Here is a 20216-nt window from a genome sequence, read left to right on the forward strand (position 1 = left end):
GGGAACTTTGCAATTATCATGTGTATAAATACTTTCAGTCGAAAGTTTTCTTTCCACACCTGATTCAAAGATTTAAGTATGAAGAGGTTTGAGCTCTGACACAAAATCACACCTTGTTAATGGCTTAGAGATAAAGCCATTCATCCATCGTCCATCAGTCCATCCATCCATTTTCACCTACTGCTCAGCACATTGTCCAACAAAATTTACCTCTCAAAGAAAAGGCTGTAAAACCTGTGTTCTATCACAGTGTTATTGTGTGATGATGGCAGGACAAAGAGTGTCAAGAGCTGGGTTCAGTGGATCAAAGTCCTTCCACCCTGGCTGTGCCGTAGAGGGAAAAACAGCTGCCTTGAAAGCACGGAAAATTCTCAAATATGACCCTGTCTCTTATCGCCAGCATGTCATCTGGTGCACTTTGTGCAGTATTTGCCCAGTTTAAAAAAAAAAAACCTTTGTAGTCTGCGAAAAATGGTTACCAAGACATTTTAAATCTGATTTATTCTGGCCATTTCAAGACAAATGAGTTCTTAATAATCCATCTCCATGCACTTGAACACTTCCTCACAGAAATCAACAGATTAGATTTATTGAACGTAGCCTCTCATTACAAGGGGTCTAAATGGTTTTATGTAGTTTCACACATAGATGCAGTGTGGTATTATTGGAAATTGACTGGACCAAGAGTTCTGCAGGAGTATATCTCTGGGGATGTAATTTTACCTATGAGTGAGATGCTTAATTAGAGGTTTTCTGGTACAATATCCATCAGTGTAAATGGCTGGAGCGTAAAATCGTACGCCATATTAGTTGTCGTGAATGAAGTAATAAATAATGGCAAGGCAGCACAAGGGTTTTCTCTAATGTCATTGTGAGGATTTTACAAACTCGCCATGAAGAGGCATTTTCCACTGCTCTTCAATGGTTCTGAAATGACAGAAGGTGCCAGAACAATTCTCAAACCCATTATATGCATTAAAAAAAACTGAATTTAACTCCATTAAACATTATGCGGAAGTCTTCCATTTGTAGACTGCTGCACAAAATCCAGTGTCTTGACTGAAAACGGCACTGTAGCTATGGTTATAACACGCGTGTGGTGCTCTTAATTCTTCTATTTTTAAACCAAGATACGTTGTGGCTGTATGATGCCAGTTCAGTCAAAAGGATTTCTTTGTGCTGTCCTCTCATCCATTTTTTTCCCTGCATCTTTTGATAGTATGATTTCAGTTTCACACAATTAAGTCTGTGTTTAGTCAGTGTCAAAGATATGATCACACACTGATGGACTGGATCTATATTGGATCTCCTGCATCCAGCATCTGACTGATGTGAGAACTTATCTGAGTGCAAAGAGGGGAATGAAGACTCAGGGGTCCTGTGTTGAGGCCCTGCTGCAATGTTCCACAAACCTTTAGTAAACACAGACAAATTATCAATCTATGGTGCCCAGATGGCCTTTATGTCAATAAATTTGTGTCCGAAAAGATTGATTTTTGAGTCTGCAGCGGGAGGATATTTATGGCTCAAAGAGAGACACTATCCAGGTTTTTGCAGGGTCCTCAAAAGGTGTGAGCTTTTGCATTCCTTTCTGACAGGTAATAGAGCCACCCCATCATGTTTTCTGTGGCTTTAGAGCAGCTCGGGGAGTTGAGTGATGAGCTGTGTTTGCACTTGGCTGCAAGTCATTGTTTGTGACTCATGTTGAAGCTGTCAGCAGACGAGTTGAATCTACAGTGTAAATGATGAGGCCACTCATTCATTTTCATAGTCACATTCGTATGGTTTTGTTTTAAAAACTCCAGTTTCTTCAGTGAAGATGACTTTTTTTTTTGTTGACTTTGTTCCCCGTTTTTTACTTGCTTCCCAACACCTGCAACAGCACTGTTTTCATCATCATGAATCATAAAATTTGAGTAGCTTCTGTATTAATGGCATATAGTAGAAAGTTTGCTTGGCACTAAACTGCTTTTGCTGACATCAATAGAACACCGAGCAGCAGCTACGGCAGAGCAGCCCCATACACATGATTTTATGTGTGTTTCTGTCCAGGGAAATGCATGTAGAGATATTTCAAAGCTCCTAAGATGTTATGGGAGCAGGAAACAGCTCGATGCCTGTAAGCCATATGATTAATATGCTCAGGGGTGCTTGATATTTTGATGCCGTTCGCGAAGGCACAGGTGAGCCAGCGCCTGTCTCATGTACATCCAATGGTCCTCACAAGCAGGTGAGACCAAATAAAAATGAAAAATTGCCAGTGAAACCAGGCCTTTAATATCACTTGGAGAATTATTGCCACGTAGCCCGACATTGCAATTTATGGCTCCTCTCGTGTTTTCATACAAATTAAAGTTACAAATGAAAGTTGCAAAGCAGGTCATGAGCTGGAGGTTTTTACCCCTGTTAGAAATCAGATTTTTTTCGGTAAAAAGTGTGCTTTATTTTGCAATGGCACAAGGCAATAATTTGTGGGAATGGATGCACACAGGCTGAGGGACAGGCACAGTCACTGGTGGTCAACAGAGATGCCTACATGCATTCTAATTCCACAAGCATTCTGGGAGCAGAGGGACTCAAGGCAATGTGGGCAGAATATGGCCTCGCAGGTAAAGGCAAAGTAAGGAGCAGAGTGAAGGATGCTGCCTTTTCCCAGGAAGAAAGTGCTCTGAAGTATTTGTGCTAATAAGGTCCAATTGATTTTTGCTTCCACCTCCAGCATTTAAGTAACTTCTGTTTATTGAATCTCTGGCCTTTTAGAAGGAGACACAGGTTACACACACACACACACACATTTTCAGAACCGCTCGTCCCATACGGGGTCACGGGGAACCGGAGCCTACCCGGCAACACAGGGCGTAAGGCTGGAGGGGGAGGGGACACACCCAGGACGGGACGCCAGTCCACCGCAAGGCACCCCAAGCGGGACTCGAACCCCAGACCCACCGGAGAGCAGGACTGCGGTCCAACCCACTGCGCCACCGCGCCCCCCCCACACAGGTTACAATCATAGACAAACACTTTATTATTATTATTATTATTATTATTATTATTATTATTATTATTAGAATAGAATAGAATAGAATAGAACTTTATTTGCCACTTGTACATGTACACATGGTCCAGGCACATAGGAATTCTTGTGCGATATTATTATTATTATTATTATTATTATTATTATTATTATTATTATTACTGTTTACCACACAGACACATGACTAGCATGTAAAAACTACTTCTGCCACTTCAACTTTTAGTTGCAAAAGACAGCAGGGCTGCAAATGGCTTTATAGTAAAAAAGAACTCCATTATTCTTTATATACTTGCATTCTTCCATTTAGCTCTTTTACTCCAAAGCATCTTACAATACTAAGGTACCTACAGTTGCTTTACATTTATTTACATTTATTCATTTATCTGATGCTTTTCTCCGAAGTGACTTACAACGTTAAGCTACTTACAATTATTTATACATTTATACAGCTGGGTAATTTTACTGGAGCAATTTAGGGTAAGTACCTTTCTCAAGGAGGGGTGTGGTGGCACAGCAGGTTTGGCTTGATCCTGCTTTGTGGTGAGTCTGGAGTTCAAGTCCTGCTTGGGGTGGCTTCTGACAGACTGGTGCCCTGTCCTGGGTCTGTCACCTTGCCCTGTGTTGCTGGGTTAGTCTACAGCTTGCCGTGACCCCACTTGGGTCAAGCAGTTTCAGACAGACCTTTCTCAGGGGTCCTACAGCTAATGGTGGGATTTAAACCTGCAACCTTTACAGAAATCCATTATATTTTGCATGCTGAGTCCTAATAAATTTTAAAGGGAACCCATCTCCCAGGGATGGAATGACAATGGCTATTTTATTGAAGCTTTTTATGTTGACAGCCTACAGAAAAGGCATTAAAATAGGGCAGCTGGTACTGTAGTGGTTTGAGTTGCTGTCTTTGGACCCAAAGGTTTTAGGTTCAATCGTCACTTCCAGTTATAGTACCCTTGAGCAAGATACTTACCCTAAATTGCTCTGCTAAAATTACCCAGCTGTATAAATGGGTAAATATCTGTAAGCCTTAACATTGTTAAGTCACTTTGGAGAAAAGTGTAAATGTGAAATGCAATGGATCAGATAGGTGGGGAAACTGGTCAATTACTTCTAAGTTGAAGTGCTGGTCATGCTTCTTCTTCCTGCCTTGCAAGTGAGCCGTGTGTTCTGAAAGCCGGGTACAGGGGGTCAATGACAACCCCTCGTTTCAGCGACACTGATAGAGTGTGGAACATGCTTGCAGCAGGGGATAGTCTCCTATTAGTGTCCTGTTATTTAGGTGCAAAGGCGTTGGTGAATTCATCCTGTACCACAGGTCAGAAACCCATCTATCATTAGACTATTGACTTGACTTGTCCCCTGTGTTTTATGCTGCATAAATAGAGGGAGAGGATGATGGTAATTTGTTTTCTGGCAAGACAGAGGAAACTTCAGACCCAGAGTTCGCAGGATTAGGCTTCACTAAATGCACTTTCAGGCTGGTCCTTGTAAACATGTCAGTTGGAGATGTTTTCTTGGCCGTAACTATGTGGTTTTATAAAAATACACACGCATCCAGCTTCCCCCTTTCAGCTTGATTAATTCAAACCTTTCGAGGTAATTCGAGGTCATTATGAGAAAGAAGCCTGAAGCATTGCTCTCCAATACATCATAATGAAGTGAATTTTCTTAGAACTGTGGGCTTGTCCCAATTAGCCATAACACAAAGTGAATAATACAATTTTTCTGTCACAGGGACATAAGAGGACTTCAAAAAGCCATCGAGTTGCTGGCTTTTATGTTTTCGAAAGCCAAAAAAATGAAAATTTTTTTCATCCATTCCCATTTTATTACCCCTGAAACAGCCACTACTTTTTTAGCGTTAAGTGATTACAAATACGCTTTTTCTCTCTTTTATTCAGAACTGCACCTTTAGAGTTACTACATTGGTTACACATTGACTTGTGTGTTTGTGCTCATTTACACTGATGTTCTTTCAAATTTGAATGGAACACACATTCCCATAATTTTCTTACCTTCCAAAGGTCAAATATTTCCAAAGAATTGTGCATTAATTAGTAGTTTTTTATTACATTCTAACTAAATGCTTTTTGGGGGGGTGCAGTGGGTTGGACCGGGTCCTGCTCTCCAGTGGGCCTGGGGTTCGAATCCTGCTTGGGGTGCCTTGCAACAGACTGGTGTCCTGTCCTGGGTGCGTCCCCTCCCCCTCCAGCCCTACGCCCTGTGTTGCTGGGTTAGGCTACGGCTCCCCGTGACCCCGAATAGGACAAGTGGTTCAGACAATATGTGTGAATGCTTTTCATGTGCAAGTTTAGTGAATAATTATATCACACACACACATTTTCTGAACCGCTTGTCCCATACAGGGTCGCGGGGAACCAGAGCCTAACCCGGCAACTCAGGGCATAAGGCTGGAGGGGGAGAGGACACACCCAGGACGGGACACCAGTCCGTCGCAAGGCACCCCAAGCGGGACTCGAACCCCAGACCCACTGGAGAGCAGGACCCGGTCCAACCCACTGCGCCAAGAATTATATCCTTATTTAAAATAATCAGCCTTTCTTTTGTAAGAAGAAAAATTATTGTGGGGTGGCACAGCGAGTAGCAATGCTGTCTCACAGCGCCTGGGTGGCGTGAAAGGACATGGATTCGATCCCCATTCAGTCTGTGTCGAATTTACATGCTCCCCCTGTGTCTGTGTAGGTTTCCTCTAGGTGCTCTGGTTTCCTCCCACAGTCCAAAGACATGCTGTTCAGGTTCCCCATAGTGTGGGAGTGACAGAGAGAGTGTGTTCCACTGATGTATGGATGAGTGACCCAGTGTAAGTAGTGTATCTAGCGGTGTAAGTCACCTTGGTGAATAAGGTGTGTGGGCTCATAACACTACACAGAGTTCACTGGAAGTCGCTTTGGAGAAAAGTGTCTTCTAAATATGCTAATGTGAATACTGCAGACTTTATCAATACTTTCCCACTGTACAGGTTTTCCATGTGCTCTCTTTCTCTTGAACAGATTTTACTGTTGAACAAAATCCAAGCTGTGTTACACTTGCAGACCCAATAAATAAATACAATAAAAAAGTCATTACCGAAGTTTGGATATTTCTCTGGGTTTGGCTTTTTCCCAGCACATTGGGTATGGCGCATAATGATCAGAGAAGTGTCGTAATTTATCAGTGTCTGATCGCATCTGCTGCCTGAACGAAAGCTCCTGTGCAGTCAGCACAGCCATCAGAGGGACGCTCTTCCTGCTGTTCTGCTCAAGCACACAGTCCCAATGCAGAGCAATTGTGGCAAGTGGGAAAGTGAGACATTTCCTTCACAGAAGAGGGTCTGGCTTGCACCTGGGACACCAGCCAGGGCTGTTCCTCTCTTCTGCTCCTGTCACCCCTCGCCTCCTGTGAGGCCCAAGAAAGCAATTTGTTTCAGGGTTCGTTTGCTTTCCATTCATCTTGGCCGCCACATCCAGCCTTTTAAAGAATGCTCAGAGTCTGATCGCTCTTTTTTGTTTACCTTTAAATTTGCTCGAGCGCAGAGGCTCGTTCTGTCGTTCAGCTGGGATGGCTCTTCCAGGGGATGCGAGTTGTCCTTTGGCGAATTCTGCCCCGGGCCTTCAACAGAGTCAGGCCATGAAAGTGAGCGGGGGATCGAGAATGGTTCGTTGACTGCCTTTGTGCGCTGGAGGGGCCACCTGATGGGGGGGGTTCCTGGAACCAGTCCGTCTCACTGGTGTATAACACAGTACTACCCCCACGACACACACAACCCAGAGAGTAAACAGCTGTACGTTCCACAGTCACCCAGGACACACAGCTGTAGTAAGTCTAAGAAATGGGACTAGTGACAGAAACCATTACAGCCAAATTGAAAAAAGGTAAGAGCCTTATGGCATGCGAAGGCATGCCAGGTTCGAGGAGCGATGGTAGATGCATTTTCAAAAAATTTAAAAAAATTTCCCGCCACAGTAATCAAATACAAATGAAAGTGCAGCAACACAAATTTAATACAACTGAACACAGAAAAGCAAAGTCTAGAGTTGACTGAAGGTCCACATTTATACAGGGTCTTTCATTGGCTTTGACAGATTTCTGAATTTGCCCTTGGACGTTTCAGCAAAACACTAGAACCTCTGTAGTGTAAGTCATTCTAACGACTGCTACTAATTTCTAAGGGGTTAATGGCTTACAGTTTAAACACATGATGTCATAGAGTCCAAAATCCCCCTCGCTGTTGGCATTTCTGGCGGCAAAACACCACGGACCCTTTCGCGGCAGGCGGCCCACCCTGCTGCTTGTTTGCTGTGATTCAGCCGTTATAAAGGCTGATTGCGGTCTTCACCGATTCTCCGCCGCACAGAATCGCGCCCAACAGCGACAGGGGATCCCCATTAGATGATCCCTCATCACTGGCCGCTCCACAAGCTGGCTGATGGCTCACTTCCCGAAGCCTCTTCCTTTGCCAACAAGGGAGTGCGTAAGTGGCAGGTGTACATTGCTCAGTCAGAGCAGCACTGTCAGAGGACCTCATCAAGTTTATTCAAGTTCAAACTCCTGCCGGAATCCTTTGGCTGTGTACGAATGGCTCTTCTGCGCTGCATAAAACGCCCATCAGGACGGTGAATGATTTTTGGGACTGTCTGGTTATCACTGTGATGCTGTAAATCTGTGTTATATACCTGACACCTGTGACAGAGGCGTTCTGATAAAAGAGGAGAGCTTCTTACCAGATGGGTGCAGCTTTCAAAGAGAACTGAACTGCGAATAATAAAATCGCCCTGTGCCTGGAAGGGTGCAAAATCGGCTTTGTCAATCATATTTAGAGACCTGATGAGGTGAACAGACCATGTGCACCGAGAGGCCGGTCTGTGATGGGATCATAGTGAGAATACAAGGTGGGGAGTGTGACTACTCTGGCTGCTTGGGAACTCGCTTCTGGAAACCACGCTGGGGTCCCCTGGAGCTATGGCAGAAGGGCAGAGAAGACACGGACTCTCCATCAGTTCGGCGCTTGGGAGCCTGAAGTCACCAGGAACACACTATGCTGTGTGCACAGAGCTATCTACCTAAAACATAGGAAAACAGGAAACCATGCATGGGTGTTACTCCTGAGCTGCATTTCATTTATATTAATATTTATATTTACCTGGGGGTGCGGTAGCGCAGCCGGTTTGGTCACGTCCTGCTATCTGGTGGGCCTGGGGTTCAAGTCCTGCTTGGGGTGCCTTGCGATGGACTGGCGTCCCATCCTCGGTGTGTCCCTGCGCCCTGTGTTGCTGGGTTAAGCTCCGGCTCGCCGCGACCCTCTTTGGGACAAATGGTTTCAGACCGTGTGTGTATTCATATTTATTGATTTTTATTAGTGGCAGCTTTAGCACACTTGAAAAAAGTTTGTTATTTAAAACATGGTTTCCATAGGTTTCCTGGCTGCTGATGAGCATACAGTAATTACAGTCCATTTAAAATCAAATCATTTTTCATTGTTTCCATTGTTTTGCAAGAGAGGAAAGGGCGAAAAGAGATACTTCCTGCGTTGTTATGGAAACCGTCAGCAACAGGCTCAGTTCTTTTGTGTTTCTTCTGCATTAGTTAGACTTTCATCTCTGCATGCTTTCAACTCTGGAGTTCTCTTAATACACAATAATGAGGGAAAAATTTATATATGTTTATAGATACATATATCACGAAACCATAAGAACTTTAACCGGCATAAAAGCATGGAAAGCATAAAAATTATCATGTGAAAATACGTTTCTTGTGCACGAAACAAGATTGCAGTCGATAGTAATATGATGCAGTACAGTACATTTCCCTGTCTTGCCTCAGAATAACATATATTTTCATTTCAGGTAGCAGCACATGCTCAGAAGCAGTGTGACCCAGCTGGACCCCTGCGGAGAGCAGATGGTGGACTGCGTTTCTCATCCTTCTGACTGCTCTGATTAAACCTGCAGGAATCCATATGGACTCCTACTTACAGACAGAGGGAAGAACTAAGAAAAGTAAGAAAACATGACCTTGGCAACTGTGTCATGCTGTTGATTTAGTTATTACACTGTTTTATTTTATTTTTTTGTGCTTTCAGGATTAGATGCTGAGAATAATGAACTTCGACGTACTTACATTTACATTTTCAGCAGATGCTTTTCTCCAAAGCGACTTCCAAAGAAGTCTATGTAGTGTTATGAGCCCACACCCCTTATTAACCAAGGTGACTCACACTGCTAGATACACTACTTACACTGGGTCACTCATCCATACATCAGTGGAACACGCTCTCTGTCACTCACACACTATGGGTGAACCTGAACAGCATGTCTTTGGAGTGTGGGAGGAAACCAGAGCACCCAGAGGAGACTCACGCAGACACAGAGAGAACGCACAAACTCCACACAGCCTGTGCAGGGAACGAACCCACATCCTCTCGCACCACCCAGCTGCTGCGAGACAGCGGCGCTACTTGCTGTACAACCCCCGTTAAAGCCTTAATTGCAGTTGTAACTACTGTCTGTACTGATAAGCTGTATGAACAGATAAACATTTCAAACAAGCTGTTTTGCATAAAGTCTGCTGTGCAGTTTTAAATACTGTAATTAACTGAACCTGGTGGTTCAGCATCTGCAACAATGCACAGTATCCTTGAAGGACGTGAATCCCATTGAGGGGGAACTGTTAAATGTTTAACTCATTTATATAATTCAACGTGTATAAATGAGAAAATTACAGTTGTGCTCTGTATTTTTCTTTATTCAGAGTGTTCGGTTGTTGAACATCATCTGCTGCCGGGGATGGTGGAATTCTTCGGACCGAGCCTGAGTGAAGGGTGACTTGTTTTCCCTCTCGTCGCCATGGCATCGCCTCCCCGATCCGCCTGGTAAGCTTATCTCCCATTGCACATTGTGTGCCGCAGCACCGGGACCCTCAGGGCTGGACGACAGAGAGGACCAATCCTGCAGTTGCGCCAGCAGTCTACGCCTAGGCTCGGTTACTGGCCTTGTCCTTGAAACAGATATATATGCAAAAATCCCTCCGTTACAAACTTTTTCTCTGAAATTTTCTTTTAATGGCTCCTTTCTTTTGGCTCCCAAATTTTACGTCCCGAACAAAAAAACAGTACAGCAAAATGTATCCGAAGTGTTTCCAAAAAAACGTGTTAGTCGCCCGTTACCCAAGTGAAGCGGAAGTGCTAAAGCGTACTGTAGTTGACGCTAGTGTTCCATCAGCTGTTTGCTGTTGGTCTCCTGTCTTGTGTTTGCTTTGTTTCCACATTTTTCTGCAGCATCAGTGCAAGAATGACTGCCGAGCCTTCTCCGTCCTCCACCCACCGCAACTCAAAATCAGATGTTCTTCGGTCAAATCAATCAATGCCTTCCACCCATCCTGGGGCATAGGCCGCCAACAAGGGTTCTCCCGGCATCTCTTCAAGAGCTGAGATGTCTTGAGTTTCCTTGTTGGCGTTTCTGTAGCTGGCAAGGTTTTTATGATGGGGGGTAGCTAGCCCTACGCCCAACCCTCCTCCTTTTTCAGATGTTCTTCACTTCAGTAAATATTGCCTCCTGCTGGGGAAAGAGAGTTCACCGGGCCGAGCTTGAGCGAAAGGTGACTTGTTTTGCCTCGCCTCACCATGGCATCGACTTTGTGATCTGCTTGGTAAGTTTATCTCCCATTGCACATTTTGTGCCGCAGCTCTGGGATACTCACAGCTGGAGAACAGAGAGGTCTAATCCTGCGGTCGCGCCGGTAGTTTGCCTCTGCTCGGTTATTACCCCGTCCGTGAAATAGGTGCTGCAGGTGTCACGAACGGTGAGAGTACAGAGGCCATGACAAATGGCTCCTAGGGACAAAGGTTCATCTATTTAATTTCTGTAGAAGAAGAACCCCGATATACATCGTCTGAACTCTTCCATGACCTTTGCTGTTGAAAATTCAATTTGAACCTCCAGAAAATGTGGTCTGCCTTTGGGAAAATACTGAATACTCAGAGAAATGTATTACCTTTGTGAGAGCAACTGTTGGCCAATCTAAGGAATGGAGTTAAAATGTGCTGTGTTAGAGTTTCCCTCTAAGACGAATTGCCTTTGGTGGGTAACAATCCCATTCGATGCCTGGTCACTCGGAGGGCCGAACGGAAGGGCTGGCCAGCAGGGTGTTTGGTTTATCATCGCTTCTGAATCAACAGTGTTGAATCTTGGAGAGTGTTTGGCCCGCGTTCGCACTCTCTAGGTGATCTAATGTGCCTGGCCGTCCTCTTTCACAAACGGCCAGGACCCTGGGTGCGTACAGTGCTCATTTGCGGATAAAATCGGGATCGCTCTTCTCCGGATCGTTTTCACCACTCAGTTTTGCTCATCAGCCTCTCCTTACTATCACACACACCACCTGACTTTTGCTTCATATTCTTCAGTTATTTGCATCCTTTTCTGTCTCGTTTTTCGTTGACCTTTGGTGTTCTGTTGTGTTTTAAGCACCATGAATGTTAATCATTTGGAAAGTTAGGGCCATGGAAAGTTTCCGTTTAGCTGTTGGGACAAATTCTTGGAGCCAGATAGTGGCTTTGCTGTACCGGTTCTGTCATGGTAACACAAGTGCAGCTGCATCCCGTTGGTGTCCTGAGGACCACTTCCTTGAGACGTTTATAAACTGAAAGCATTACATATACTGTAGGTGTCCCTTGATTTACAAACCGAAATTTCCATATAATGGCTCTTAACTTTTCGCTACCCAATTGCTGATTTCCATGACCAAATGACCCCACCGCTAACCATTCCGAAGGTGTCGAATTCTTTCCTCGTGTTAAACTTTCTCCGAAATCATGCTGACCGCACCGTTAAAAGGGAAATGCTGCAGATGCATCTTAAAACGTTCTGATGTCTGGATGCTTTCATGCAAATTTGGTGAAAACGTTCGAGCGCTCTAAAATTTCGGTTTCAATTTTAAATTACAACTTCTTTCTCTTATAATTATTCATGACTTAAAATATACGCAGTACATGGCTAAACTGTTAACCATTTCGCCTGAAGGCAGTAACCGTTAATGGCACTTTAAAAAATATTCCAAAGCATTTCATTAATGCTCAAGAATTTGTAATAGCCTACAGACTTGCTCAAGTAAATTCTCATACATTGATTATTTAGCTGAAAATGTGATGTTGACTTTGTCTGGATGAAAAAAATGGCTTTAAAAAATAATTTTCTTTATGGAACTCATTAGCATATATGACTGACTGCTGGCCCTGTGGGGGACAGAACGCAGAGATTGCTGGAAAGAGAAACCACTGCGGCAAACTGTACTATCATGTATCAGTAATTACACCACAGGACACTTGTTACCATGTGTCTGATAAGCAATCATAATATGGCTGTTAAACTCTCAAAGCCCTGAACAGTTTTTACTTGCAGAAAAGCTAATTCCATCGTTTTACAGTGTGCTAAAATAAATCTGATAAGTGAATGATGATCTGTACCACAGTACAAGGTATTTTGTGTTAAACCTCTGACTCTCGCAGTATCAGCTTTCACCAATACATTGTAATTAATGCCTATTTAACTTTTTTTGTGCTTGTTTTCCTCCTTGCAAAGGATTTCACACCCTGGGCTTGCAGTGTAGTCCACATCATGGGAAATATTACACACATCTTCTCAGTTCAGTGCGAGACACACTGTGTCAGTCTGCAGTGATTAAGGAGTGACTAATCACAGGGTCCCAGTCACTTCATCACCTCTTCGGCTGCTCTCCTTACGTTCATTTTAAAACTAATAAAGTGTTACTCATCTGCTGCAACCCTGCTGAATCTCACTGAGAAGTGAGATCTGTCACACACACACACACACACACACACACACACACACACAGCCAGCTACTGAATGTTATGGAAATGATGACCCCCATCCTGCTGGTTCTTTCACCTGGAACCCACTGATCTAAAATGCAGCGGTTCTTACTTTTCTACGTATGTGCTGCAGGGAGCACGATGGAGAAGTGGGTAGCATAGCGCTGGTGCCTCACAGCTCCCGGGCTGTGGGTTCCAGACATGAGTTCGATTCCAGATCAGCCTCTGTGGAGTCAGCATGTTCTCTCTGTGTTTGCGTGGGTTTCCTCCAGCTTCCTCCCATAGTCCAAAGATGGGTTTAAGTGAATTGGTCACTCTGATAGTGTTTCTGCAGTGTATGTGTGGATCGACCGAGTATGTGTTTGCCCTGCAGTGGACAGGAGTCCCATCAAGGATGTACCCTGACCTCATGCCCCGAGAGCCATTCCTTGATGGATTTTGGGCCTGTTCTCGTGCAGGAGCTGAGAAGATGCAAGGAGGACGGCTCGGCTGCACTACGTACCCGGGTGTGAGTGAGAAGCTGAGTTGCACAGCGAGTGGGAATCAAAGGCCTCTGGTGCATCTCAGAGCTCATCTTGTGCAGCGCTCTGACGCCCAGACGTGGACATCCAGCCTTCAAAGCATACTCATCATAAAGATGCTGAGGCTTCTTCACGCCACTGATGTCTCTTTCAAACTACACAAGGTTCTCAGTTCACTGATGTTTCGGACAAACCAGTGATTTTTTTTTTTTTTAAGAGGAATTGGACTGAACGAGTGTAACGGAATTCCAAGGTAAAGTTCAGAATGATCTTACGATCACTGCATTTCCCCTCCAACTTGATACGGAGACAAAAAAGGAAATCGTAGGTTTTTTTAGCAGGACTGATTATGCCCTTCAGAAATTTTTGACATCAGGTGAGGATCTGGTGCAGGGTTGATAACATCTTCATCATTTCAAAACCGAATTAACCTGAGTGTATCCAGTTATGACTCCTCTGTACCATGTTTCTCATCCAGACACTGATTCATCCTGTTATATTAATTAGAACCCTCTTCTGTCTTGCGCTCTGATTAATTTTGAAATGAAATTCGATATTTTCCTCTTGAAACTCAAACATGTCCTAATGAGGTGCTGCTAACACTGACAGGCGAGCAATAATTAGGAAGTGAAACACTGACAGCCCACATGTTTCGGTGTGCCAAGATCAGATAGGGCTCTGCCTTTACCGGGGTATCTAAGGCCCCACTGTCAGATTCCTCAGGGTCTCCTCCATAGCAGGGAGGACCTAGACGGAACGGTGTAGGTGCTTTTTCATCACAAATACGTCCTGTGCAGATTGATTCCTCTCAAATTGCCCAGTCGACAGTGTGCTGTTTCTATATTCCTGAAGGATGATCAGGTCAAGTGGAATCTTACCATGAATACAGAGCACTTTCTATGCAAAGGGACGCAGAAGTGAGAAACACATTTTTTTATTCTGTTGTGTTTATTGTATTTACTATAATGTGTTTTTTTTTTTTTTTTACTATTGCCGACAGAATTTGATTTTCGATACAACTGAGGGACGTAATAACTCTTTCGCCTGCTTTTTTCAGGGTTTTTTCCCAGTTTGTTTACATTTACATTAATATAAACATTTATTCTTTTAGCAGACGCTTTTCTCCAAAGCAACATACATCTCAACACGAAGAACAACACAAAGAGTGCATCACACCAACAGAATGAGAGATTTGGATGCAGACACATGATTCTAGAGTGCAGTCAATTTGTCGCATACCACGGTATAAACCAGAGTACATCACACCAGTAGCTGCATAAAGGGTTATCCATTTTTCAACAAGTTCTTATTAAAAATGATTAAACACATGTTTATCATGCACTTCTGAGATCAGTGTTTATTAGGGTGGATCTCTTTTATCTGTTTGCCTTAAGAAAGAAACTGTGTTTTCATAATAACTGGCTAGAAATTGTGCTTTGATTGCAATATAGTGACGATGGAATCAGGCTCACACATGACACCATTTATGGCATTAGGCTTTGGAGTAAATATTTAAATGGATGTTCTTGGTTTCAAGTGTAAAGTGTTTTGGTCGATCAAGGTACTTTCGTGGAATCGATAAAGTAAGGGGAAAAAATTTTTTGAGTAGCTCAAAAACGAACGTGTTATTGCAAGCCTCCGGCTAAATACAGTAATTAATAATGATCCGTGGGTGGTATGTTGTCAGATGATTTGATTCGGGTCGCGTTTCACTGTCCAGAGGTCTTTCTGTACATTTCAGGCCAGAGTTACAGCTGAGAAGCTACAGCCCAGGATGAGGGACATACATCACCTTCCTTGCTGAAGACCAAGAGAAGGGTCTTGATGGAAGAGCTTGTGAAGAAGGTCATTCTTCTTGACTACAGCTGTGTGGGTCCCCGCTGTCCTTCTGGTGGCTTTTTGGACCCTTTTTATGTTGCACGCACAGTTTTACTTTCAATCGTTCCTTGTCTCAGCCAGTGCTGTGACCTGGTGCAGTTTCCTGTTACAGCATTTTACCGGTAGGGAGGACTGTTAATGGCTCATTGCCTTTCCCCCGGAGTCAATAAGAAATCAGACGTCCAGGCTGTGGGCTGATGTTATAACTGGTCGCACAGGAGGACCTGCTGGGGCTCGATGTGCTGCGTAAACCAACAGGTCCCCCGGGACTCCATGCTGCTTTTCTAGCGTGCTCCTTCAAGCATTTCCACTGACGCTCAAAATCTATTTTCTTCTACCAGCACGTCGCTATTTTAAACCCGCATCTGTCGGCATCCCACACATCAGCTCACGTGTCTGGGACCACTGGTGCAAGTTATCATTTACCAGTTTCGGTGCGTCGTCACGCTGGGAAACGATAAGCCGGCAGCCAGTCAGGTGTAGTTAAATTTTGGGTTTGGGCAGTAAACGTGCGAAACCCCCCAGGTGCTGGCGTGGGCACCGAAAAGGTTTCCGAAATCACATCTACAGTGACTTCTGTCCTAGGGCTGAGTCATTTTATAGGCATTTTCGGTGTGATAGAAAGTGCTGCTCATCGAGCTCATGTGCCGCATCGCTGTGTAATAACAGTAAACAAGGGAAGAAGACAAAGCGGAGCACAAAATCACTGGAGCAAAACAAAAAGCGGCTTTTTTTGATTTTAGTGATTTTGCTACAAAACTATGGAGACCTTTTCGGAATAAGAGCGGTGTTCCACTAAAAGTCACGTATTGTATTCTCCCTCTTTCTTGAGCTGCACTTTCCCAGGTTGGGGGAGGATTTTATACCGTCCGGACGAGACCAGTTATCCACAGCCTGACCATGAAAACACACAAACGTTTACAGTCCTTCCTCAGCGGCTCACAGCGCCTCCACCTCTGTCCTCTGCGTTCGATGTCCTGATGTCGGCGACAGTGGCCTCATCCAGATGGCCATGATGTGTGGTGCGAAGCGAAATCCCCAGAATTGTCTCATGAGTTGCCAAAGCTGGTACCAAAGACTCTGCATTGACTTCCTATAGCTGCCTGGATCAAATTTAAAACCTTGGTTATTGCCTACAAATGCATCAGTAGAACTGCTCCCAGATATCTGCAAGACCTGATCATCTGCTACACCCCAACCAGACTGCTACGCTCTTCCACATCTGCCCACTTGGTGGTCCCACGCATGAAAGGTAAAGCACGGAGGTTCTCGGTTCTGACTCCCTCGTGGTGGAACGACCTCCCCCTCTCACTCAGAACTGCTGAATCCCTTTCCACATTTAAAAAGGGTCTGAAAACTCACCTCTTCCAGACTCACTTCACCCATGATATCTTAAATTCATATAAGGTGTAAATGTTCATGCTCTATATAATTTAAAGATCATGCCGGGATTAACTCTTACACAGCTACTCCTGTAATGTAATGCAAATGTTTATATATCTCAAAAAAGATTATTAGTAGGAAGGTGATTTGGAATTGTCGATATTCTGACAGTTTTATGCAACTTCTCGTGTGATAAACATTGTTTCATATGGTGGAAAGAAATTAACTGCATTTTAGAATTCCGCATCTGCATCTAAGTTTCTCTTCCTGCTAATGTAATGAACACATTGTATTTTCTATGAGATGTATGTCGTTCTGGAGAAAAAGCACCTGCTAAATGAATACATGTAAAGACGTTTGTTAGTTTTCATCAGTAACTCAGGAGTTTTGAACTTTGGAGCCTTATATTGTGGGAAAGATCTGAGCTCACAGCGAAGCCAGGTGTTCTTCACCTTGAACCGAGAGTGATCGCAGATGAGCCTGAGATGTTTCTTAGCAACAGGTGCATCTCCGAGGAGACAGCGCTCAAGCACACGATCGCGCATGCACACCACACCTGACACCTCGAACCCGTGGTTGTTCAAGGGTCTAGACGTGTTCCGAGGATTAGGGAGGCTTCCCACCTGCACCCCCCCCCCCCCCACCCCGCTGAGTGGAAACCTGTGGCGTTTTTCCAGCAAACCCGTCAGCGTCACGACTCCTCGAGGCCCGAGGAAGAACAGATGGACTTGTTTGTGCGTTGACACTGGTCCTCAGAAGAAGCGTGTCCAAGCCACCGTGCGCCGCACCGACAGCTCGACAGGTTGGACTTCTTCGTCTTTTTCAGCAGAACACAGTAACTTTGTGGCACAACTTTATTAGTGCTGCTCAGACACACGGCATTTTTTATTTTACACATTTTTCTGTGCAACGAAAATTTATTCTCGTTTGTAGTTTATAAAAATTTATGATGAGAATTATGAGAATAAAATTTACACACCTCCCCCAGGAGGTGGCTGGTAGTGTAGCAATTAGAGCTGCTGCCTTTGGATTTGAAGGGTATTGGTTCAAATCCCACCTCCGGCTGTAGTACCGTTGAGCAAGGTGTATGAATTAGTAAATAACTGTAAATCAACTAAATGTACTAATGATTTCTTATCTCTGAAGACACGTGGACATTCTGAGCATTCCACCCTTTATCGCGTCCCTCATGTGAGGTGTCAGCTCACGAGTGAATTTTAAAAGATCATATCTGTACTGTAAAAGTAATCTTATTCTTTGAGTCTGACTGATAGCTGGACAAAGAGGAGTTAAATACAGGATCATCTGGGGAAATACACTTTCTTTAGTTAATGGGATGTCTCTTCACTGGTCCCCTTTAGTTTTATCTGGATTACTTATTTTTTCCTTCTATGTCTGCTTTTTGATTAAAAAACAGTTCACTGATTTCCAGAGGGCAAAGAAAGGCGGCTCATATTTTTCTTGCATATATTTTCTCTTTTTTTTTTAAAAAAAAAAAAAAAAAAAAAACTTTTTAAATCGTTCTTTGTTAATCATTTGATAAATATTTTCCTTGCTTTTGGACTAAAACAAACGCAGTGCCCATGTCATCATTTTAATGAGGGTGTCTGAAGCACAGGGGCTTATTACTCCATGTTTTATTAATCTGCTCTCTAGGCTGTTGCAGTCCCGGAGCTGGCCTAGATTCTCCTCAGCCACGCATGAGTCACGGGAGCTGTGTTGTCTTTGTGTCGTCCCCATCCTCGTCCCCTTCCTCGTCCTCGTCCTCGTTATTTTCGCAATACATCTAACTGCAGTTCTTGAAACCCTTAATTACATTCACAAAATAATTATGGAATATGACTGTACTGAAATGTTTTCGCAGCGATGTACCCCACCATCCTGTCAGAGGTGAACCCTGGAACCCTGCCTAACCGTGCACCTGTGCTTCCGGGATAGGCTCCGGACCTCCGGCACCCCGACCCGAGCAAGCGGTGATTGACACTTAGCGAGCGGGTCAATGTTTACCCACATAGTTGAACACCCTGCGCAGTAACCGTTCGACATCCAGTCTCCCAGTGTTACAGGACGGGTCATATAATATCCTCTCATAATATAGCTGCCTTTATTAATACAGCTCATGTAGACCTCCCTCCATCCCTGCTCAGGTTTTACCTTGGATCAAGGTCAAGACAGCTCGTTCAGTGTCTTCTTCTCTGACGAAGCCTTCGGTAGAACCTGAGCTCCGGTGAGCCAGGTCATTTGCTTCCTGGTCGCGCACACAGGTGGACTCAGAAGGCAAAGAGAGTTTAATCATTAATCACGAAGAGAGATTAAAAAGATGGGCCATTTCCTCTGGGGTCCTGGACCAATTTAAACCCTGCTGGCTGATTCCATAAGTGCTGTACACTGAAATGTGGGTGCCCTGATGAAATATTTCTAAATTGGAGAATGCAGGACAGGTACGGATTGCTGGAGAAGGGCAATTTGTCCCCTGGCGCAGCCGTTGGGATGGCAAAGAGGGGTTTATTGTGGATGGAAAAATCAGCATAATAACGTGGCATCGTTAGGGTGCCGACAACCGAGAGGAGATCTGCGGTCGTATTTTAGCTGACGTTCCATGACGAGCCCAACGGTTGTTTGGTCTCGTGCAGCTTCGATGGTTCTTGTGACAGCCAGGGCTTTAGACGGAGTTCAGTATTAAACCGCTGCCAAGTGCACCTTTTGTCATTATGGCGAGAAAAATGGCGAGAAAAGCAGTCGGCTGTAACTCAACGTGGATTTCTTTGACAGAGGTGCTTCACTGCGAGCGCTATATTTAGTTTTATTTAGGTATTATTCTCCCAGAATGTCAACCCAAAAGGTTGTTGTATTATGGTGTATTACAGTTGGCATGAGTATAAACCTGTTCACTGTCAATTATATACAGCCTCGAGAAAGTCTGTCAATCATTTGGAGGTATCTGGGTTTCAGCGTGAATGGCTTTTAAAATCACGTGATTGTGATATGATCTTCATTTTAGTCATAGCAGTAGATAAAGATGGATTAAATAAGCGGAGCACGGAATGGTGCATTGTTACATCTTTAGTGTGTGTGTAGGGAACGTATTGTAACGACCCGCGTTACTGTTTAAATGTAGATAGTTGCATTATGGGAAATAATGTTAAATGGTGTGTAACCGCTGGGGCCACTTCGGGGGGAAATGGTGGCTTGCCTGTGTCTGCCACTGTGTTGGGAGAGCTTAGGGGTGTTAAGGCAGGCTGGCTGTAAGTGCAGGTCCTAGAGGAAAAGGGGTCTTTGGACCGAGAGCATTATTCCCTTTGTGCTGGTGTTCAAATAAACCCTTCGTTATGAATGTTGCTTCCGCGTCCTTCTTCGCCCCATCCAAACCCACGGCGCTGCGTGCCACAGTATTTCTTAAATATTCAACATAAAGGATGGAAAAAGATGCTTTTACTGAAGGGTTGAGCCTCTTTTAGAAATAATATTCTCAGACATCTGTGGTCTACAGACTTGCTAGGCTGCATGGACCCCATTGCTGTTTCTGGGTTCTGGCCCATGTCATCAAGAAGGCACCATGTGGACATTTAGGGCAAAGTCC

The 20216-nt window shown here is 44.2% G+C and overlaps 2 long non-coding RNA genes across 2 annotated transcripts; both read left to right on the forward strand.

The window, feature by feature from the left end:
- Positions 1-8889: 8889 nt before the first annotated feature.
- LOC108942127 (uncharacterized) lies at positions 8890-13700 on the forward strand. Its single transcript, XR_001966687.2, has 4 exons — positions 8890-9027; positions 9779-9899; positions 10553-10675; positions 13313-13700. It is a non-coding gene; the product is annotated as an uncharacterized LOC108942127 (long non-coding RNA).
- Positions 13701-16472: 2772 nt separating this feature from the next.
- LOC108942117 (uncharacterized) lies at positions 16473-19157 on the forward strand. Its single transcript, XR_001966685.2, has 3 exons — positions 16473-16505; positions 17314-17438; positions 18501-19157. It is a non-coding gene; the product is annotated as an uncharacterized LOC108942117 (long non-coding RNA).
- Positions 19158-20216: the final 1059 nt, after the last annotated feature.

The sequence above is a fragment of the Scleropages formosus genome, chromosome 5 (genome assembly GCF_900964775.1).
Source record: "Scleropages formosus chromosome 5, fSclFor1.1, whole genome shotgun sequence".
In the NCBI taxonomy this organism is placed as follows: Eukaryota; Metazoa; Chordata; class Actinopteri; order Osteoglossiformes; family Osteoglossidae; genus Scleropages; species Scleropages formosus.